Here is a 19,453-nt window from a genome sequence, read left to right as displayed (position 1 = left end):
GGTTGCCATTTCCTTCAATGCGTGAAAGTGAAAAGTGAAAGTGAAGTCACTCAGTCGTGTCTGACTCTAGCGACCCCATGGACTGCAGCCTACCCGGCTCCTCCGTCCATGGGATTTTCTAGGCAAAAGTACTGGAGTGGGGTGCCATTGCCTTCTCCAACCTTGGTCTCCCCTTAAAAGTCAACCAATTTAAGTACAATGTCACTAAATCATATTTCTGTAACAAAATGTCTATTCTGCTCCTCCGTCTTCCTAAAAGAACTGACCTTTCTACTTCTGCCATGTTCAGAAGACCACATGCCTAGGAGACAGAGAAATGTGGGTTCAAATCCTGGTTCCAGTATTAGTAAGCTTGGTGACTGTGGGCAAGTCAAGTAATGCCATTGAGCCTGAATTTCCTAGTCTGTAAAATGAGTATAATAGGAAATGTCCCTGCAGATTGCTGGGAAGGTCAAAATGGACATTGGTATCTAAAGTACTTTATGATTTGGAAGTGACAGATGGGTGTCAGATGCCATTACTATTTTTCAAGCATTTGTTAAGACTTGTGATATGCATGTGTGTATGCTAAGTCATCTCAGTCGTGTCTGACTCTGTGTGACTCTATGGACTTTAGCCCGCCAGGCTCCTCTGTCCATGGGATTCTCCAAGCAAGAATACTGGAGTAGATTGCCATGCCCTCCTCCAGGGGATTTTCCCAACCCAGGGATCAAACCTGCCTCTCCTATATCTCCTGCCTTGCCTGTGGATTCTCTACCATTGAGCCACCAGGGAAGCCCAAGTCTTAGGATATATAAAGGCCCTACGCTCCATCCTCACCAGCATCAGGTAGTTTGGGGGCAACTTCCGGTGTGCAGCTAGGAACCTCCGCTCTCCCTCTTGAAGGACACCTTTTACAGACAGGAAATTCCAGGTCTCTCTTCAGCAGCCAAGACTGAAAGAAGAAAGTGGCCAGAGGAGACAGAGGGATGAGTGGAAGGAACCGAAGCCTCCTGGGGTGCCTGCAACACCACCTCGGTTTCCAGAAACTCCCAAACATGCTGGGTCTCCTCAGGGACCAACAAGACGAGGTGTAGAAATTGCTGCTGGCTAAGTTATAGTCATAAAAACAACACTGTGAAAAATCCACGTCGTGGATAACAATGAGAAGTTAACACAACTCATTGCCCTTCGTTAGCGAAAACTTTGGCAGTGACATTTCCAGGCTCCTGGGAAGACTTTGGAGAACGCTGCTTCCACCCAGAAGCACTTCATCATTTATATGAATGAAAATGAGTGCAAACAGATTGTCGGGATGTCTGTTAACATCACCTCTTTTTTCTTGCAAGGAATCCCCTCCGTAATTACATTTTGCCTGTCAGTTCATAAATTTTTCTTATTACAAACTGGCCGTTATTGATTGCTTTTTAAAAGTACAAAAACTGAGCCCAAAGCAGTAGATCTCTCAGTAAATTCAAAACATACTCTCTTTGGTCCCAGTCACTGGCGAGGAGCAAAGGGGAAAGTCCCCGAGTTCGTCGTGAGCAGAAGCAGACCTGACATACGTTTCAGTTTAGAGACTTGGCTTTGAGGACTGCATGTTTTAAGCCACAGTGAAAACAATAAATAAAGGATAAACTTATTTGGCAAATGCTGACACTCTGCGAGCCAACATCCTGCCATTGTTCTTTAGCTGGGTCCCACCGCTCAAAGGCTTCTATTTGGGTTCTTGGCATTTATGGCCAAACGTCATGATGAGCAGAGGGAGGCAGGGGGGACACCGGCAGGATAATAAAGACTTGCAGTCAAGAGTTTTTAAGTAACCAGTAGATTGTGTTCCCAAATCCTTTTAAAATGAGATGCTATGATTCTATATTTAGACCTATCTGGTTAAAATGTGAAAGTGCCAAATTTCAAGTGATTACTGCCTGCTGGGGAAAGAATGGGCGTTCCTCATTGTTCTTAATCGGAGGGATGTTTCTAGAACATTTTCTGGTCACAAGTAAGGGAACATATCAGCAGAAGATGCTTAGATACCAAGCCTCTGCTTTGAGTCAGTGGTCGGCGGGGGGAGGTGGGGGCAGATTGGGGAGAAGGGACAACCAGGGGACATCCCCTGTTACTCCAGCCCAACCCCCTGAACACACAGAAACCGAAGTAGGTTTCCAACCCCAAACCAACTCCTTTAAGCTGCAACTGTGGAAAACACGTGGGGGAGGAAGAGCAAATGCAAACCTGGACATGTATGATCCATTCCTGATTGGAGAGGGATGGAACCAAGTAATCAAAGCAAGCCACAGCGTGGTCTAGTTTGGGCTGCCAGTCTTGGACTGCTTGCTCGCTAAATGCAGGCAGCAGCTACTGATCTGGCCAGGAAACAATGCCCCATTCAGCTCTCAGTATCTGTTCTTAATATCAAGATGCAGAAGCAGGGTCCCCATCGGTGAGGAAGCAAAGTCTGGGCCCGGAGAGCAATTACACCTTAACCAATCAAGTGAACAGAATGGGAGACATAAAAACATTTTTCAAGTGGAAATAATTCAAGAGCCTTCTAAATATCTTAACAGCGTACTTGGCCACACTTGGGATTAGAAAGCAGTATTTTATGCTGGGCAGTGGGGCCTTTGTTTTCTGTGCTTGCATTTTTCTCTTTAGCCAGGGATCTGAAGAGGGGACTGCATTCTGTCAGAGTGTGGCATGGACCCCTCCAGCCCCCCGGCAGTGAACAGCATCCCCAGCATTTGGTGAGAAGGCAGGGGAGTCAGTGATGAAACAGACCTAGTCCTGTGTCACATCTGACAGCTTGGAAGCACACCCCACCCACACTCATGGGCTCCCCCAGACTCACCAGGCTTGGTTTATGGGAGAGGGTTACCTTTAGAGCAAAACCCAGGAGACAGGCAAAATGTCTAGATCACAAAGGGTTTGGTCATGGCCCCCAGAGCAGGGTGAGGCTTGAACTGGGTCACCCTCTGTTTTCTGTCAGCTCCCAGATAAGATGAGAAAAGGTTGACCCTGCTGAAAGGAGTCTGTAATCCCACCAGAATCCCTCAGTCGGCTCTAACATTGGCCTCTGGGCCATAAATCTACATCCTGTAAGCAGCAGTCCTGCTCTGCCTGGCCTCAGGGCACCCCACTTGAGTTCTGAGAAAATTCTCTGTGCTGGGGCCCAGAGAGGAACAAGTGAGGGCCAGAGGGAGGCTAGGAGGAAAAGGATGGTGATGATGGCAAAAATAATGAAGAAGAGGGAACATCTATAACGGGCTCACTCTGAGAGCTTTACCCATGATCACTCCTTTAATCCTCTACTCTGTGAGATCAGAGCGCCATCATCTGCAGCTTACGATGGTGAAACCAAGGCTCAGAGAAGTTAAGTAACTTGCTCAAGGTCACGCAGGCAGAGTTAAGATTTGAACCCAAAACATCTGGCTCCAGGGTCCATATTCCTAACCACTTTGCACCTAAAGGAGCTGACGGTAGAAGCAGATCAGGGAAGATGTCCTGAAAGAAGCTTTGAGAGGCCAAACAGACATGTCATTTGGCACAAGTTCATCTATTAAAACTCCGGGTCTACACAGGGGAAAAAATACCTTGACTCTGGTGCTGTCTACACAGTGTGCCTCAGAGTCCAGAGGATGGGAGTGGATTAGTCAGAGTGTGGTCCCTGGGTGACAGCAACAGCCTCTTCTGGGAGCTCCATGAAACAGAATTTAATTTTTACCAAGCCCCCCAGATGATTTTCAGGCACTCTCAAGTTTAGGGGGCCCTGGCATAGAACATCAGAATTAGACCCGTGGAGGTGGTGTGAGTGGCAGGCATAAGGCCACAGACAAAGTCAGGGGAGAGCAGGTGACAATGTCTCCCCCAAACTCCCAGTCTGTCCCGTCTGTGCTGCCACAGCCAAACTGGAACTGGGGCTTTTCTCACCACAGCAGAACCAGCACGATGGTAGGAGGTGGCCACTCTGCCACTCCGCACACTCTTCCTGCAGCTCACTCCCCGAGGGGCCTCCTTTAAAAGGAAGCCAAGCTCTGTCTTCCTTACCACCCTTTACTTAGGGAGGGGGTGGACAGGAACCATCCCGGATGCTCACTCACTGACCTCAATTCTCATTCTCAAGGGGGCTCTCCTGTCCTATTTCTCAAACTATGACCCTGGGGCAGATGTTCACCCTCTCTCCCTCTCCCCATCACCAGTCTCCTTTAAAACAAGTCTCAATGGAGGGAGCAGACATCTTGAAATCACAAAGTAAAAGTGTTAGTCGCTCAGTTGTATCTCTTTGCCACCCCATGGACGGAATCCCCCAGGCAAGAATACTGAAGTGGGTTGCCATTTCCTTCTCCATGGGATCTTCCCGAGCCAGGGATTGAACCTGGGTCTCCTACATCACAGGCAGATTCTTTATCATCTGAGCCACCAGGGAAGCCCCCTCTCTCCCTCTTCCCATCACCAGTCTCCTCAAAAACAAGTCTCAATGGATGGAGTACAGACCTTGAAGTCAGAGACTCAGGTACAAAAATCAGTTTCATCATTCCCTACCTGTGTCACCTTGGGTAGTTTGCTTAACTTTTCTGAGCTGCATTTTCTTCACCAGTCAAATGGAGATGAGAATAGGCCTGTCATAAAGGATGAGATAATATGAGTCTAACACCAGACACAGAGGTCCCTTTCCTGACCACCTTCAATCACTGATCACTGGGCTTAGGACCCAGGTGATTGTAAATAACATGGATGGTGCTAAACCAGGATATGTTAACCTGGGGCTGCTAACTCCAACCCCACATGGAATGCCATGGGGGTAGTGCCCATGCAAGAATAGGATGATCACTCAGGGGTTTCAAACATGCAAGACCTGACCTATCGCATTCCCATCACTGCTTTAGCTGAAACCAAAGCCCATTTCCTCTCTAGGGTCAGTCTCATGCTAACAGCTGCAGATGGGTCCCAGGAGCACACCTCTTTTAAGATCCCAGTGGCCCCAGGTAGAGCTGCCTCAGCCAGGCTGGTGGTCAAAATCAGACCAAAGGAGACTTGGGAAAGATTAAGACCCAGAGTCCTTTGCATCTGGGATTGAAGTCATCAGCCCCCAGGTGATCTTATTCTGGGTTGGCATCATCCAAGTTTTCCTAAACACCCTCCGAGCCACTGCTTCCCACATCCTGGCCCAACATAGTGAAAAGGATTCTAGGAAGGCTTTCAGGGACCACATCTAAGAACAGCCATTGCCTCCCCACCCACAGGACAAACATCACCCACAAGCATCACATGAGCATCACCCTGGCAGAGGCAGAAGGGCAGGGAGAGGAAGCAGAGCTGCCTGAGAAAGCTGCTGCCCACAAAGACCAGGACTCACCTCCCTGGCCCTGCCCAAAGCTCCCAGGCCATTTAGCACAGCGCCTTCCCAGACAAGAATCCCTTCCAGAATTCTTGTGCTTAATACTTCAAGGATGCCTCCCCTGCTCTCAGAGTAAGCGTAATCATACTTATAACTGTTGCTATTTGTTCAGTGCATGCTATATGCTACAAATTTTATGTAATTTTACTCAAATTGACCCTTGAGAAACTCCTATAAGATAGAACACACAATCATGCCCTTTAACAGATGAGGAAGAAGATGAGGCTCACAGGGAAAGAGGAAAATTTCTGCTCAAGGCCACACAGTCAGCAATATAGAGCCAGGATTCCCACTTAGATCCCTTTAATTCCAAGGTCACGCTCATAGCTACTTGGCTAACAGGTGTCCTTGTCACAAAGATTCCTCTACCTTTTTAGTTCTATTGTTTAACCAGTAATGTCTATGTTCCTTATCAATTTGGGGACCACAGGCAAACACCCTGATATCTTTGGAGATGATCAATATGGAGGATGGCAGGACTATCGTCTCCCTGATTCAGCACACTCTACCTACATAGGTAGGACTCCAGGACATCAGCCCTCCAGGCAACGTCCCACCGCTGCTGACACACACTGAGCTCACATCAGCACAAGAATCTAAACATTTTTCACCTCCTCTGATTTCCAGAGGGCCTGGGAGCAGGCCTGCCCGCTCCCTGATGGGGTCTCAGAGTGAGGATTCGACAGTGCAGCCCCTGGACTCTTCTCTGCCAGTTCAGGCTGTCCTCATTGCTTCTCCTTTGCCCTGAGCCTGTTAACTCCACATTCCTCATTAACAGCAGAGTCAATAATTGCACTTCTTCAACAAGCCAGAGTCAGACCCATCCCCAGGCACCCCAGACCTGTGTACTTTTTCAGAATTTATGTATTTTTAAAATAACAATTGCTTACTCCAAATGGCAGATGCATCTTCCTGACCTGTGGCTTTCATTTTAGTTCCTGAGGTCAAATCAGAGGCCTGGAGCCAAAGGGCCTTTTTGCAGATTCAGAAGTTTCTTTCTGGCCCATAAGACAGCCCCCCTCCCTCAATCTTTCCCTAGTAAATGATATGAAAGTTCTGCCTAATTAGAGTCTCCCTTTAAGTTCTGTAGACTGCTAATGAGTAAGAAAGAGGAGGCACTTGGGAGCCCTGAAGAAATTATTTGAAAGCAGAACCAAGTGGCCTCAGTAAAACATCACCGTTTCCGTCAAAGGCATTTTTTCCCCTTACGCGCAACCACCTGATGCAGCCCAGCTGGCAGCATATTGAAAAATTAGAGACATAGGCTTTTCTCAGAGAAAATGGCCTTCACTTTATTATCCCTGGGCTTCTTTTGCTTGGCAAACTGTCTCCTTATCAACTCGACCCTTCCACGACCCCTGATCCCCATCAGCTAACACAGGAGCGGGTATCCTCTCTTGCCCAGGGTTCCAAAGAAGGTAAGTTAATTGCTTGAGCTTGCACAGTAAGTTGACAGTCAGCAAGAAATGGGTCTTAGGGCTAGATTTTCAAGGTCATTTCACTCCATTGCTAACAATTCTGAGTGCTCACCACGGGGTAGGAATGATGTTTCACAGGTGCTAACTCATTCATCTATTCCTTCAAGAAACTGTTATTGAGCAAAGAGTTATTCACTTGCTGGGCCTACAGCAGTGAGCTCAACAAGGTCTCTGCTCTCCTGAAGCTTACATTCTAAGAAGGGAGACAACAACAGATAAATGTAGGTGACAGTGTCAGCCGATGCTCAGTGACTTGGGGAAAATACATCAGGATAAGGGAATTGAGGGGGCTTCCCAGGTGATGCGGTTATAAAGAAACTGCCTGCAATGCAGGAGATGCGAGTTCAGTCCCTGAGTTGGAAAGATCCCCTGAGAAGGAAATGGCAACCCACTCCGATATTCTTGCCTGGAAAATTCCATGGACAGAGGAGCTTAGCGGGCTACAGTCCATGGGGTCACAAAGACTCGGACGCGACTGACTGAGTACACACACACATGCATACGCACACAGGGGAATTGAGAAAGCCTCAGAATGCTGCTTAAGAGAGAGAAGCAGGAGTTGTCTCTAGGAGGAGGTGACAGAGAGATTTCAGCCAAGTTTAATCAATGGTGGAGACAAGCTTTGCTCTATCTGTTTTCTGAGGGCTTCCTAGGTGGCGCTAGTGGTAAAGAACCCACCTGCCAATGCAGGAGGCATAATAGATGTGGGTTTGATCCCTGGGTCAGGAAGATCTCCTAGAGGAGGAAATGGCAACCCATTCCAGTATTCTTGCCTGGAGAATACCGTGGATAGAGGAGCGTGGTGGGCTACAGTCCAAAATGTCGCAAAGAATCGAATGCAACAGATGCAACTTAGCACACACGCATGGGGGCAAGGCATTCAGGCAGAGGGAACACATGCACAGATTCCCTGGGGCAGGAGCCTGCTCTGTTTAGGGAGAGAAAGGAAGGTTGCTGCTGGCCAAGTGCAGAAGCAGACTAACTAGGGATGAACGGAGGCAGATGGCAGATCGCATAGGGCCTGCCAGTCCATGGTGGGGACTTCAGATTTTATCCTAAACTCTCTGAGATGTGTGCTTGAGAAAACAAGTTCCAATTTCAGTTTGATAGGGTTTATCTGGCCTCTCTGTGGAGAACAGTCTGGAGGGGGTCGAGGGCAGAGGCTGGGAGCTGAGTAAGGGGCAGATGAGATCATCAAATCCTTCAGCAACCCCAGAAGATAAGTCGTATTGTTAAGAGGCAACTGGGGCTCAGAGACATTACAGAATTTGCTTCAGGTCTTACACCAGGATGCAGACAGACTGGGAAAGAACCCATATTTGACCCTGAGCCTGAGCTACCCCAGGACCATGAAGCTCAAAAACTGAAAGACGCCAAGGAAAAGGCAGGCACTGCTGCTTCTTTAAGGAATAAAACTCATTTCAGGCCTGCCTCTAGCCAGAGCCCTGAGCGCTGGTTCACTTGAGAAGCACCATTTACTGGGGCCTCGCTGTGTCCCAGGCACAGGCCGGGGCTTTGACGTACAGGATCTCATTTAATCCTCACTCTAGCCCAGGGATCTGGGTATTATTATCCCTGTGTTACCAGATGAAAAAGATCTCATTTTCTCAGTGGAGATAGTGAAAACATTCCAAAGCTGCTTTGGGGTTTAATTCACAGAAACCTCAGCATTTAATCTACTAAACCAGAAAGTAATCCCTTCTTTGGCTGGGCCTGGGAGCCTGGGTCTGCTCAGAGCCTGTGGGGGAGAACTGGTTGCTCTCACTTGTACACGTGCTTAGGGGCACACACTCTACACTGCATTAAGGTCCCGACCTATTTGAACAATGCCAGCTCATGAGTCCCCAAGGTTCCCCTCCCCTTCCTGCCAGAGGGCTCTTGTTCGTCCTAAAGCCCCCGTCTCTCCTCTATTCATCTACACTCACATAGTCGATGGCCTCCCTCTGGCCATTTGGCAGCCCCATAAACCCGCCCACGAGGCTCCCCTGGCTGCAGTGACAAGCACCCCCGTCCATCTGGACCCTGGCCTAGCCCTTTCCCCTCCCTGCTCTTTCAAAACTTACTGAGTCATTGGTAGAGATGTGGATGGACCTAGAGACCTCACACAGCGTGAAGTCAGTCAGGAAAGCAAATATAGTATATTAACGCATGTATGTGGAATCTAGAAAAATGATGCAGGTGATCTTACTTGCAAAACAGAAAGAGAGACACAGATGTAAACAACAAACATACGGACACCAGGGAGAAGGCTGGTGGGGTGGGATGAATTGGAAGATTGGGATTGACACGTATACACTCATTGATACTGTGTATTAAATAGATAACGAGAAATGATTGTATGGCTCAGAAAACTCTACTCAGTGCTCTGTGGTGACCTAAACAGGAAAGAAATCCAAAAAGAGGGGAGGTACGTATACATATAGCTGATTCACTTTGCTGTGCAGCAGAAAATAATACATCATAAACCAACTATACTTCAACTGAAACAAGCAAACAAAACAATAAAACGACTTATCACATCTGTGTCACTTTTTTTCCAGGACCTGGTAAAGCTAATCTGACAAGCTAGGCTGGGCTCAGTGGTGCATGGCTGTCAGGAAGCTATTGATACCAAAATCGAAGATAATCCTTTTGTCTTTCAAAAGAAACCTTCTAAGACAATCCTTTGGTTCTAGGCAGTGAAGATAATAAGGAAAATTGCTGAGTGTGGCAGACAGGAAGGAAAGAGATGTTCCAAGAGGAGTTTACAGATGAGGTTTTGGGGTGGTTCCTAAAATTCTGCCTTTTCAAAACTCCTGTCCTTGGAGATAAATTCGACCTGAGAGGGATTTTAGCACCTATTACAGGCTGGGCACTCTGAGTAAGGAGCTCACAGTCTAGCAGGGAGCCAGATAGGTAGACAATTAGAATGGCTAGGTAACTTGCACAGCCCTGGAACTATGTCCATGGTCTAGGAGGGCTGAGGAGGAAAGGGTTAAGTCTATCCTGGGAGGGTTCCTAAGCTTTGGGAGCAGGTTTTGAAGTATAAATGTAAATGTATTTACATGACCTACAAACAGGAAAGGGACTTCCAGACAGAATAAACTGTGGGGACAGAGGCCAAGAGGAGTGTGGCCTGGGAGACTGGCATTACTAGTGTGGACAGGGAAGTGGGCAGAAACAAGAGGATGGTTTTTGCTGATATGTGTTTTACATCCTAATTTTTCAAAAAATTCCTCAGCCAATTCCATTTCCCAGCTTCCCACTGGAGCAAGAGGGTATAGCAAGAACTGCAGGGGCTTCAGCAAGTAGATGGTTTTCTGATGGGGTCACTACCACACTCAAAAACCCTGCATGGCTCCCCAGTACCTAGGGAATTGAATTCATATGAATAAACAAAAATTGAGGCCGTTGCTAAGTTCCAGAATCTTCTTCAACCTCGGACCCTTCTCCAAAATCTTTTGCCTTCAACATGAAGCAGTTACTGATTCTTCCCTGCTGGAAGGGGACCTCTCTTATGACACTGTGATGGGCCTCCCTGTATCAGAGACCTCTGTGCAAGCCACTGTCTGGGGCCAGCATGGTCCAGTGGGAAAAAGCGAAAGCTCAGGAGTCCTCATGATGCACAGAGATGGGCATGGCCGGGGCAGGGCCTCACGGCGGTTAAGTCCACAGGCTCTGGGAAAACTGGTTTCAGTCGTGGCAGAAGACGCACAGCCTGGGGGTAGAGTTATTAAACATCAATGCCCGATCTCCCCCTCAGAGATTCTGATTTTATTGGTTTAAGGAGAGATCTAGGAATGGTTATGTTTTAAAAGCTCTCCAGGTGACACAAAGGGGCCACCAAAATCAAAACCACTGATCTGGAGCCTGACCGTAGAGGTCAAATCCCAGGTCCATCCTCACCAGCTGGGGACCTCAGGCAGGTCACCAAGTCTCAGCTGTTGAAACTGACAGTTTCCAGAATTATCCAAAGGGAATAATACAACACCTCCTCTGAGGAGTGCCGGGAGACTTAAACTAGGTAACGCATCCAGCTCGGGGCAGAAGCCCTGCATGTGGTAAACACTTCGTATTAGCTCTCATTAGTATGGCTTTAGGCGGGTGTACACCACTCAGCTCTGTGTCCCCTGCAGAGCCCATCACAAAAGAGGCACCCAGGAGGTAAGTGCTGTATTAGAATCTGTTTAACTGAGCTCCTTGGGCAGCCAAGCGCTGCTAGGCAGAGCCCAGCCGCAGCCACCTCCCTCTGAGGCTTCCTTGAGCACTCAGGCTCATTTCTCAGCCGGTTGGCAACTTGCGTCCTCTCTGGGACTCTTTCAAGACCAGCTCGAGTGCAAACAGGTGAGAACTCAAGGCAACCCCAGGACCTCTCTCTCTTCTCGCTCTTGGCCAGCTCACAACAGGGCCTGTCTGTATAACAGGACCCCAGCCCCTAAGAGTATCACTGTATGTTCTCAGGACACAAGCTCATGCACCCCAGCCCCTTAAAGTCTGGCCACTCTGGTCAGTGGCAGGGGGAGCTCCCTGCCTCCCCCCACCCCACCCCACCCCCACCCCTGCCCAGACCTTTCTCTGGCCTCTTGGGTCCCTAGGCTTCTGGTCAATTAATAGTAAGGTTCTGACCAGTGAAAGAATTGGTTTAGATTTGTGCATCTCAGCCTTCTCGGGGACCTTGCCAATCCAGAAATCTGTGTCCTACCGCCCTGGAAACAAATCTTCACATTTTCCAGGAAGGCTGGAATGCCTGCAGGCCTTCCGCTGTTATATTTATCAAGAGCTGTAAAAAGTAAGAACATGTAAGTGTGACAGTACGATTGCCAGAAATTCATTTGTTGTTGTTGCTAAGGCTTTATTGCACGAATAAAAGAAATATCTGTGGGGGAAGGGAAAGCCTACATCCCTCTCTCCAGCCCTCCAACCAGCCTTTTCCTCACTCCCTGTCGCCAGTAGGACATCTTCTAATCCTAGATGGGCTGTATTTCCTGATCAGCAGGATCACTCCCTGGAGAGACCTGACCACATGGGCCACCCCCCACCCAGTCTCCGCTTCTGTGCTACAGCAGGGCCTCTAACATGTGGTCCTTGGACCAGTGTCAGTCTGTGAACTGGTTTTCACTGGTCGGCAAGGAGATTAGGACCTGCGCCTGAACGCAAGCACAGTGTCACTAAGCGCACCATTTAGCTCGGCTGACGTTTTTCCCAGCAAGGCTGTCTTGATGAAGAAAGCAGGGTGTTGATTTACATTCTCCATACGATGCTCACTTTCGTTGCAGAAGGGTAACAGCTTGTGGAGGACTCCTCCATGTAGCACTCTGCTGTCAAACGCCCTCACTTGGATAAGGTGCCTGGCCAATGATGAGGTTCTGGTCTGAGCTTATACTGAGGGAAAGAGGTTGCACCAATGTCCCACCCCTACTTTACCAGGCCTCTGCAGGGGGGGCATCAGGCATGGCCCAGCTCACAATGAAGTAGGGATCATTCCCTTTCTTTCTGTGTAACAAAGCCAACAGCCCAGCTGGAAGGAGGGAGATTCACCAGCCAGAATTCAAACTTAAATACAATCCTTATGTTCCCAATACCCCTAACTAATTACATTTGTATTTTGAAATGTATTGATATGTAGTATATCCAAGGTTACCTTGAAAGAGCCAGGAGGTCTTAGATGAACCATCCACATCAGGCAGAATGCTTCCTTGCGAGTGGACCCAGGAGACCAAAACTCAGGAAATGTTCTGATCAAACTTCTGCCCCCAAAGCATGCATCCACAGAGGTGTAGAGAGAAAACCACACATTGGGTAACCTGCCTGGTTTTCTAAGGAGCACAGCTAAGCCCTGGGTCAGTAGCTGCAACAGGGCGTGTTAGTCAGCAATGGGGCTCCTGAGCAGTGTTTGTGGTGACAACCACATACACCAGTGCCCGGTGCTTGATTCCTCTCATGGCCAAGGCAGGGAGCTGCGGTTCCCTAATCTCTCAGAAGACCGGATTTAGCACATACTATACATGATCCTGGGGTTCCCTGGTGTCTCAGCTGTAAAGAATCTGCCTGCAATGTGGGGCACGCGGGTTCCATCCCTGGGTCAGGTAGATCCACTGGAGAAGGAAATGGCAACCCACTCCAATATTCTTGCCTGGAGACTCCCATGGACAGAGGAGCCTGGTGGGCTACAGTCCATAGGGTCGCAAAGAGTTGGATATGACTGAGCGCCTAAACGACAGCAGTGTGTGTGACCCTAGGAAGTTGCCAAGACTCAATTTCTCTATCTGTGAAATGAGAGTGAAAGTATGTAGGAGGGGGAGGCAGGTGTGTGTCCCCTGCAGAGAAGCACTTTCGAAAGAGGAACCCCAGGAGGGGGCCTGTCTGCTCTGATTCTGAGGCAGCCAGACAGCAACTGGATATCTCCTTGGTAAGAATGATGCTGAGAAATGCTGGTGGCTCTGGAAGTCCCCTCAAAAACAGTTAGTAATTCTCTGACGTTCCTTTTCAGACACCAAGAGATCACAATGTGGGGAATGGCACCAGTTACAGAGAAAAGTCACTAGTCTTTAACCAGACACACTAGCCTCCATGTCTCCATGGTTTGGTCTGAGGGTCTGTGCGTGTCCGGCTGCTCATTTTCTCTTTCTTTTATGTGATTCAGCAACATGCTGTGAACAATGCCGTCCAGGTTGATGAGAGGTTTCCTGCCCCCGTGCCTGAGCTTGGGGAGCCAGCACCTCCAGAGAAAAGTGGTTCTGATCTAGGCCCCGATGAGATGGCCAGCCGCCCCCTTGCATGTCGGGAGAGAGGCAGAGGGGCCAAGCCATCTTTCTGTTCTCTAGTGCCAGTGTAGTCATTTCCTAGGGCTGCCTGGATGGCACTCTGTTACCATCAACTAGAGAGCTTAGAACAACAGAAAGTTATCCCCTCATGGTTCTGGAGACCAGATGTCCAAAATCAAAGTGCCAACTGAGCCCTGCTCCCTCCAAAGTCTCTAAGAGAGGATCGTTCCTCACCTCTTCTGGCCAATGGTGGGTCCAGGTGTTCCTTAGCTTGTGGCCACATCACTCCAATCCCTGCTCCTTTTTCATATGCCTTCTCTTTTCCTGCTGCTTCTTCTGTTTCTTACAAGGACAGTTGTCATTGGATTTAGAGCCAACCCAAGTCATCGTGGACTTCCCTGGTGACTCAGATGGTGAAGAATCTGCCTGCAATGCTGCACACCTGGGTTTGATCCCTGGGTCAGGAAGATCCCCTGGAAAAGGGAATGGCAACTGACTCCATTGCCTAGAGAATTTCATGGTCAGAGGAGCCAGAAGGGCTACAGTCCATGGGGTAGCTACGTGTCCATGGGGACATGACTGAGTGACTAACAGTTTTACTTTTCAGGTCATCATCAGGTATGACATCATCTCAAGATCCTTAATGACATCTGCAAAGACCCTTTTTCCAAATAAGATCACATTCACAGTTTCCAGAGACTAGGATGTATCTTTTGGGGCAGGGGGTCACTGTTCCCCACTCCACCAGCTTAATGGCACCAATAGTGATAACAGCACCCAGTAGAGACAAAGCATGTTGCTGAATGAAAGGATGAATCTGTTTTGTTCACTTCAAAGACATTGCCTGAAGCCTGCCCTGAGCTGGACCCTGTGCCAGCTCCTAAGGACACTAAATTCATGAGACACAACCCTGAACTTGAGGAGCTCAAAGTCAAGAAGGGAAGTTAGAATAGGACCAGCAGATCAAGCAGCGTGAATCTTAGCCTCACCTCCTACCAACTGGAGAGCCGTGAAGCTCCTTCTTTACCTGTGGAGTGAAAATCAATCAGTCGTGTCTGATTCTTTGCAACGCTATGGACTATACAGTCCATGTAATTCTCCAGGCCAGAATACTGGAGTGGGCAACCGTTCCGTTCTCCAGAGCATCTTCCCAACCCAGGAATTGAACCCAGGTTTCCTGCTTTGCAGGCAGATTCTTTATCATCTGAGCCATCAGGGAAGCCCTGTCTACCTGTAGAACAAAGAAAATAATCCCAAGGGCCTGGGTGGTAGAGGTGTGATGTTTCCTTGCTTGTGGAGAGGTTCCCAGTTCCCTCTCTCACCTGACATTAAAGAGTGAGAAGGAATTCTCTGGTGAATTTGGTAGGGCTAACGTGGCCAAGCTCCCTCAGCATCTCTTTACCTGAAGAGGCAGCTTGTATTTTCTCTCTTCTCTTAACAATTTGGAGATCAGTGCTCCACTCCCCCACCCCCATGCAACCTGTCCCAACATAGCGTGCATGTTTACGGGGAAGGAACTAGATAACTGTGAGCTTCAGAATTACAAACCCGGCTTGCCTGCAAATACCAGGCACCTTCTGTAATACCAGCTTAAAATATTGGTAGTAAGCAGGATATTTAATATCAGTAGTAAGTATGGTATCAGTGGTAAGCTTGATACTGATCTCTCATTTGCATCACTCTTTTGTCTTATTTCAGTTGGTTCAGAATAAGTGAGGTAAAGAGGAGTATTGTTTCTCAAGCTCTCTTAAACCATCACAACAATTACAGTAGGTGGCCGTCAGAAATTTTAAATGAGATAATGCATGAAAAGGGCTTCCCAGGTGGAGCTGGTGTTAAAGAACCTGCCCACCAATGCAGGAGATGTAAGAGACACAGGTTTGACCCCTGGGTCGAGAAGATCCCCTGGAGGAGAGCATGGCAACCCACTCCAGTATTCTTACCTTGAGAATCCTATGGAGAGAGGAGCTTGGCGGCTATGGTCCATAGGGTCACAAAGAGTTTAACATGACTGAAGCAAATTAGCACAGCACAAATGCATGAAAAAGTTCCTAGCAGGCATCTGGGACATCAGTAGGTGCTCAGTCAAGGGCAACTATGCCATTCTCCACCTCTTCTGACCACAACAACCCCTCCAAGCCCCTGAACTTGGAAGCTCCAAGCCTGGCATGGAGGCTGCCTGGCATGGAGGCTGCCTGGCTTTTGGGATCCCCAAACCCGCTACTCCCACTAGCCGGAGCCCCGTTTCAGATGCCGCCTGCTCCCGAGTGGCCCACAGCCTGGGTGGTAATCAGAGATTCCAGCCGAGTCTTTGATGCCACAGCCGGCGCAGAGAGCCGGGCACTGTTTGAAGTGCCTGCCTGTGTAATAAGGATTTCTAATTCACTCGAACCAAAGCAACATTTGCAGTAAAGATCATTTTTGGAATGAAAAATAAATTGTGACTGGAGGGTCTGGGTTTGTTTCAAAAAGGGAGATCACCCACAAGCATCGTGTTCTCTAAGAAGCCACCCGCCTGCCTGTTTTAAGATGGAGAGCACGCCACTCAGAATTTCAAAGTGCTGTTAATTAAGAGCAGTTTATTAAAATGTCAATCTTTTAAACCAAAACAACTCTCTTCCCCAGCTTGCCGAGTGGTCTTCCCAGTCATTCTTCCCACCCCAGATATGCCAGCAGGCAGCTTCATCAAGGCCCGTGGAAAAGGATCTGTCTGCATATTGCTCTTGAAGAACAAGAAAGAACTGGTCCCAAGGATGGTCCCCAACACCTGTCGTTCCTTTACAAGGACTGCTCGCGGAGCTCGTCTTGCACGAGACGAGATGACACACGGACTCAGTGTATGGACTCAGGGGCCAAACTGCCCAGGTGGAGCCCTAGCCCTGCCTTGCCAGCTACATTCACCCCTCTTTTTTTTGTACTTCGGTTTCTTTTTCTACTAAATGGAGTGCTAATAATAGTAGCTACCTCACAGGTTGCTGTAAGCATTAAAAGAGATAATACTTATAAAGTGTTTAAACTGATGCTTATACACAGTCAGTGCTCAAAGAGCATTAGCCCTATTCTTTCCCAGAGTCTCCACGTAGCAGACACTAAATGTCACTTATTTCTTTACACATCTGTCTCTTTCAAGGCAGAAAATGAGCCTTATTCAGTTTTGTCACTCCAGCAATCAAGATTTTGCACACAGTAGGTAGGGAGCAAATGTCTGTCAAATGAGTGAGATGGTAAATGAATGAAGGCACGCGGCATCCCACGGGGTGCTCGTGAACATGATGTCAGCTGCCCTGCAGGAATTTGCGATCTGAGAGCAGCCGAAAGAGAACAGGCTGTGTGGTGGCAGCTTCTGGCACGGCTCCCAGTGACCCCTGCCTCTGGTGTTTATACCCTCGTGTAATCCCCTCCCCTGGGTGTGGCTGAACCTAGGTACATGCTCCTCATGACAGGGTACAGCAGACTGTGCTGAGACACCACGTCCAGGATTTCATTATTAAGACCGGCTTCCATTTCTCCAGCACTCCTGCCTCTCTGGGTTGCTTGCTTTGATGAACTGAGCTGCCATGTTGGAGAGGCCCCTGCAACAGGGGACCATCTTCAGCCAAGAGGCAGCAAGAATGGAATCCTGCCAACAACCACACAGAGGAGCTTGGAGTGGGTTCTTCCCCAATTGAGCCTTCAGATGACTGCAGTGCCAGGCAGCACTGGGATGGCAGCTCATGAGAGACCCAGAAGCGAAGGACCCAGTGAGTCTGCACCCAAATTCCTGACCTGCAGACACAGTGAGATAATAATTGCCACTAAGTTTTGGGATAATCTGCTATGCAGTATCAGAAATCTAATACAGGCTGTAAGAGAAGGGAAGAACCTGGGGGAGACGGGGTACCTCCAGCCTTGCCTGGAATCTACCTTGCAGCTTACTCTCTCCCAGAGACCCCTGGGAAAAGCTCTCAATTCAGGAGGTCTGGGTTTGAGTCCCAGCTCTGCTACTCTCGGATGGGTAATCTTGGGGAGTTTCCTTAACCTCTCCAAGCCTCTGTCTCTGTCTATAAAGGAAGATCACAATACCTACTTATGGATGTGTTGGAAAGATTGAGATCACATGTATGAAAATTCCTGCCAGGCTTATCTGGACTTTTCAAGTTAGAAGTGACTGGAAGAGGCCTGTGCCCTCACTCTGATGGGCACATGAGGGCCCCAGCTGTCCCCTCAATGACTGAACGTATAACCGTGGAGCAGCTATTACTGTGTGCCAGGCTCAGTGTGAAGCACCAGAGATACCGAAGTAAACAAACCAGCACAGTCCCTGGCCTTGTGGAGTCTGCTCTCTACTGCTGAGAGACAGTCACCTAGTAAGGAGCAAGAATGAGGCGCAGGCACAGAAGTCCAGGGCTCTGAGAGAGCAGGCAAGCCGGGTGTGAGGGCAGGGCTGGTGTGGCGGGGAAGCTGGAGAAGGCGCCCTGAGGAAGTGGGCTTTGAGCTCAAAACTAAAGTTCACCGGAGTTAAACTGCAGGAAGAAGGTGGCAGAATCAGTGTGTCTGAAGGCCCCACGGTGAGAAATGACAGAGCAAGTTCTGATTCAAGAATTATTTATTTAGCATATCCTGTACACTAGACAGTGTTCTAGGCACTGAAGATACAACACTAACCAAAACACATATTTCCTCCTCTCAAGAGGCTTTTATTCTAATGGGGGAAGAAAGACACGAAATAAATATATTAAAAAAGCTCATTTCAGACAGTGATAAAGTCCAGAAAGAAAACACATAATCCCTCAGATACAGGAATGAAAAGGGTCTGAGTGAGGGGAGGCATATGCATTTCAGGAAAGGCCTTGGGAACTGATGTGCCTGATGGAGTGGGGTATTCTGAGAACACAGTACCCCCAAGGGGCACGATAAGTGGAACGGTCCCCAGACCAGAAGGACACGGTGTGTTCTAGAACCAGCAAGAAGCCTAGGGGGCTGGAATGAAGAGGTCAAGGAGGAAATGGCCAGAAATAAAGCTGGTGAGGTGGCCAGGGAAGGTCACGCAGAGCCTCCAGGCCCAGGGGAGAAAGTTGGACATTTTATCCTGGTGTCATAAGAGCAGCTGAAAGGCAGGAGTAGAGGGCGTGACACGACAATGCTGGAGTTCTGGAAACCTGGTGTGGAGAGCACTCCACAAGTCAAGGGTGGGACAGCAGGCTGGGCGGCCAGGGAGGAGCCACTGCAGACAGGTGTGAAAGAAAGAGAAGGTGGCCATGGTGATGAAGGTGAGGGTGGCTTCCAGGACCTGTCAGCCCTGCCTCACCTGGCCTCAAGGAACACCCGGCCTGCAGCTTACCCTGGTCTCTGACAAGGCTCCTCCCTTCCCCAGATGGAGAAGGTCTGGGGAGACTCATGGTGAGTCACCACGAGTGTCCCCGGACCTTCAGAGGACTGCCACTCTCCCCCAGAATGGACCTCCCATCAAAGATCTCTGCACTGGGATGGGGAGGGAGGTGGGAAGGGGGGTTCGAGATGGGGAACACATGGACACCCATGGCTGATTCATGTCAATGTATGGCAAAAACCCACTACAATATTGTAAAGTGATTAGCCTCCAAGTAAAATAAATTAATTAATTTTTAAAAATGGATAACCAAAAAAAAAAAAAAATCTCTGCACAGAGGACGGCAGTGTGGGCTCCAGACACCAGTCACCAGGGTTCGAATGCCACCTCCACCACACAGTAGCTGTGGAAGCTTGGGCAAGTCGCTTAACCTCTCTGTGCTTCCGTTCCCTCCACAGTCAATTGGGCAGAATAACGACTTCACAGGGCCGTCAGTCACTGAGATTAAGTGAGGTCAAGTGCCGGAGGGAGCCCTGGCACAGGGAGTGCC

The 19,453-nt window shown here is 48.8% G+C and overlaps 1 long non-coding RNA gene across 1 annotated transcript; it reads right to left on the bottom strand.

The window, feature by feature from the left end:
* Positions 1 to 571: 571 nt before the first annotated feature.
* On the bottom strand, positions 572 to 6,423 carry LOC147357673 (uncharacterized). Its single transcript, XR_015141501.1, has 3 exons — positions 6,265 to 6,423; positions 4,519 to 4,595; positions 572 to 934 (listed from the first exon to the last, which is right to left on the bottom strand). It is a non-coding gene; the product is annotated as an uncharacterized LOC147357673 (long non-coding RNA).
* Positions 6,424 to 19,453: the final 13,030 nt, after the last annotated feature.

This window comes from Bos grunniens, chromosome 15 (genome assembly GCF_055505025.1).
Source record: "Bos grunniens cultivar Pamir isolate PY7600 chromosome 15, Bosgru_T2T1.0, whole genome shotgun sequence".
NCBI classification, from domain to species: domain Eukaryota; kingdom Metazoa; phylum Chordata; class Mammalia; order Artiodactyla; family Bovidae; genus Bos; species Bos grunniens.
The sequence above is the reverse complement of the archived record's forward strand: the minus strand, read 5'-3'. Positions and strand labels throughout refer to the sequence as shown.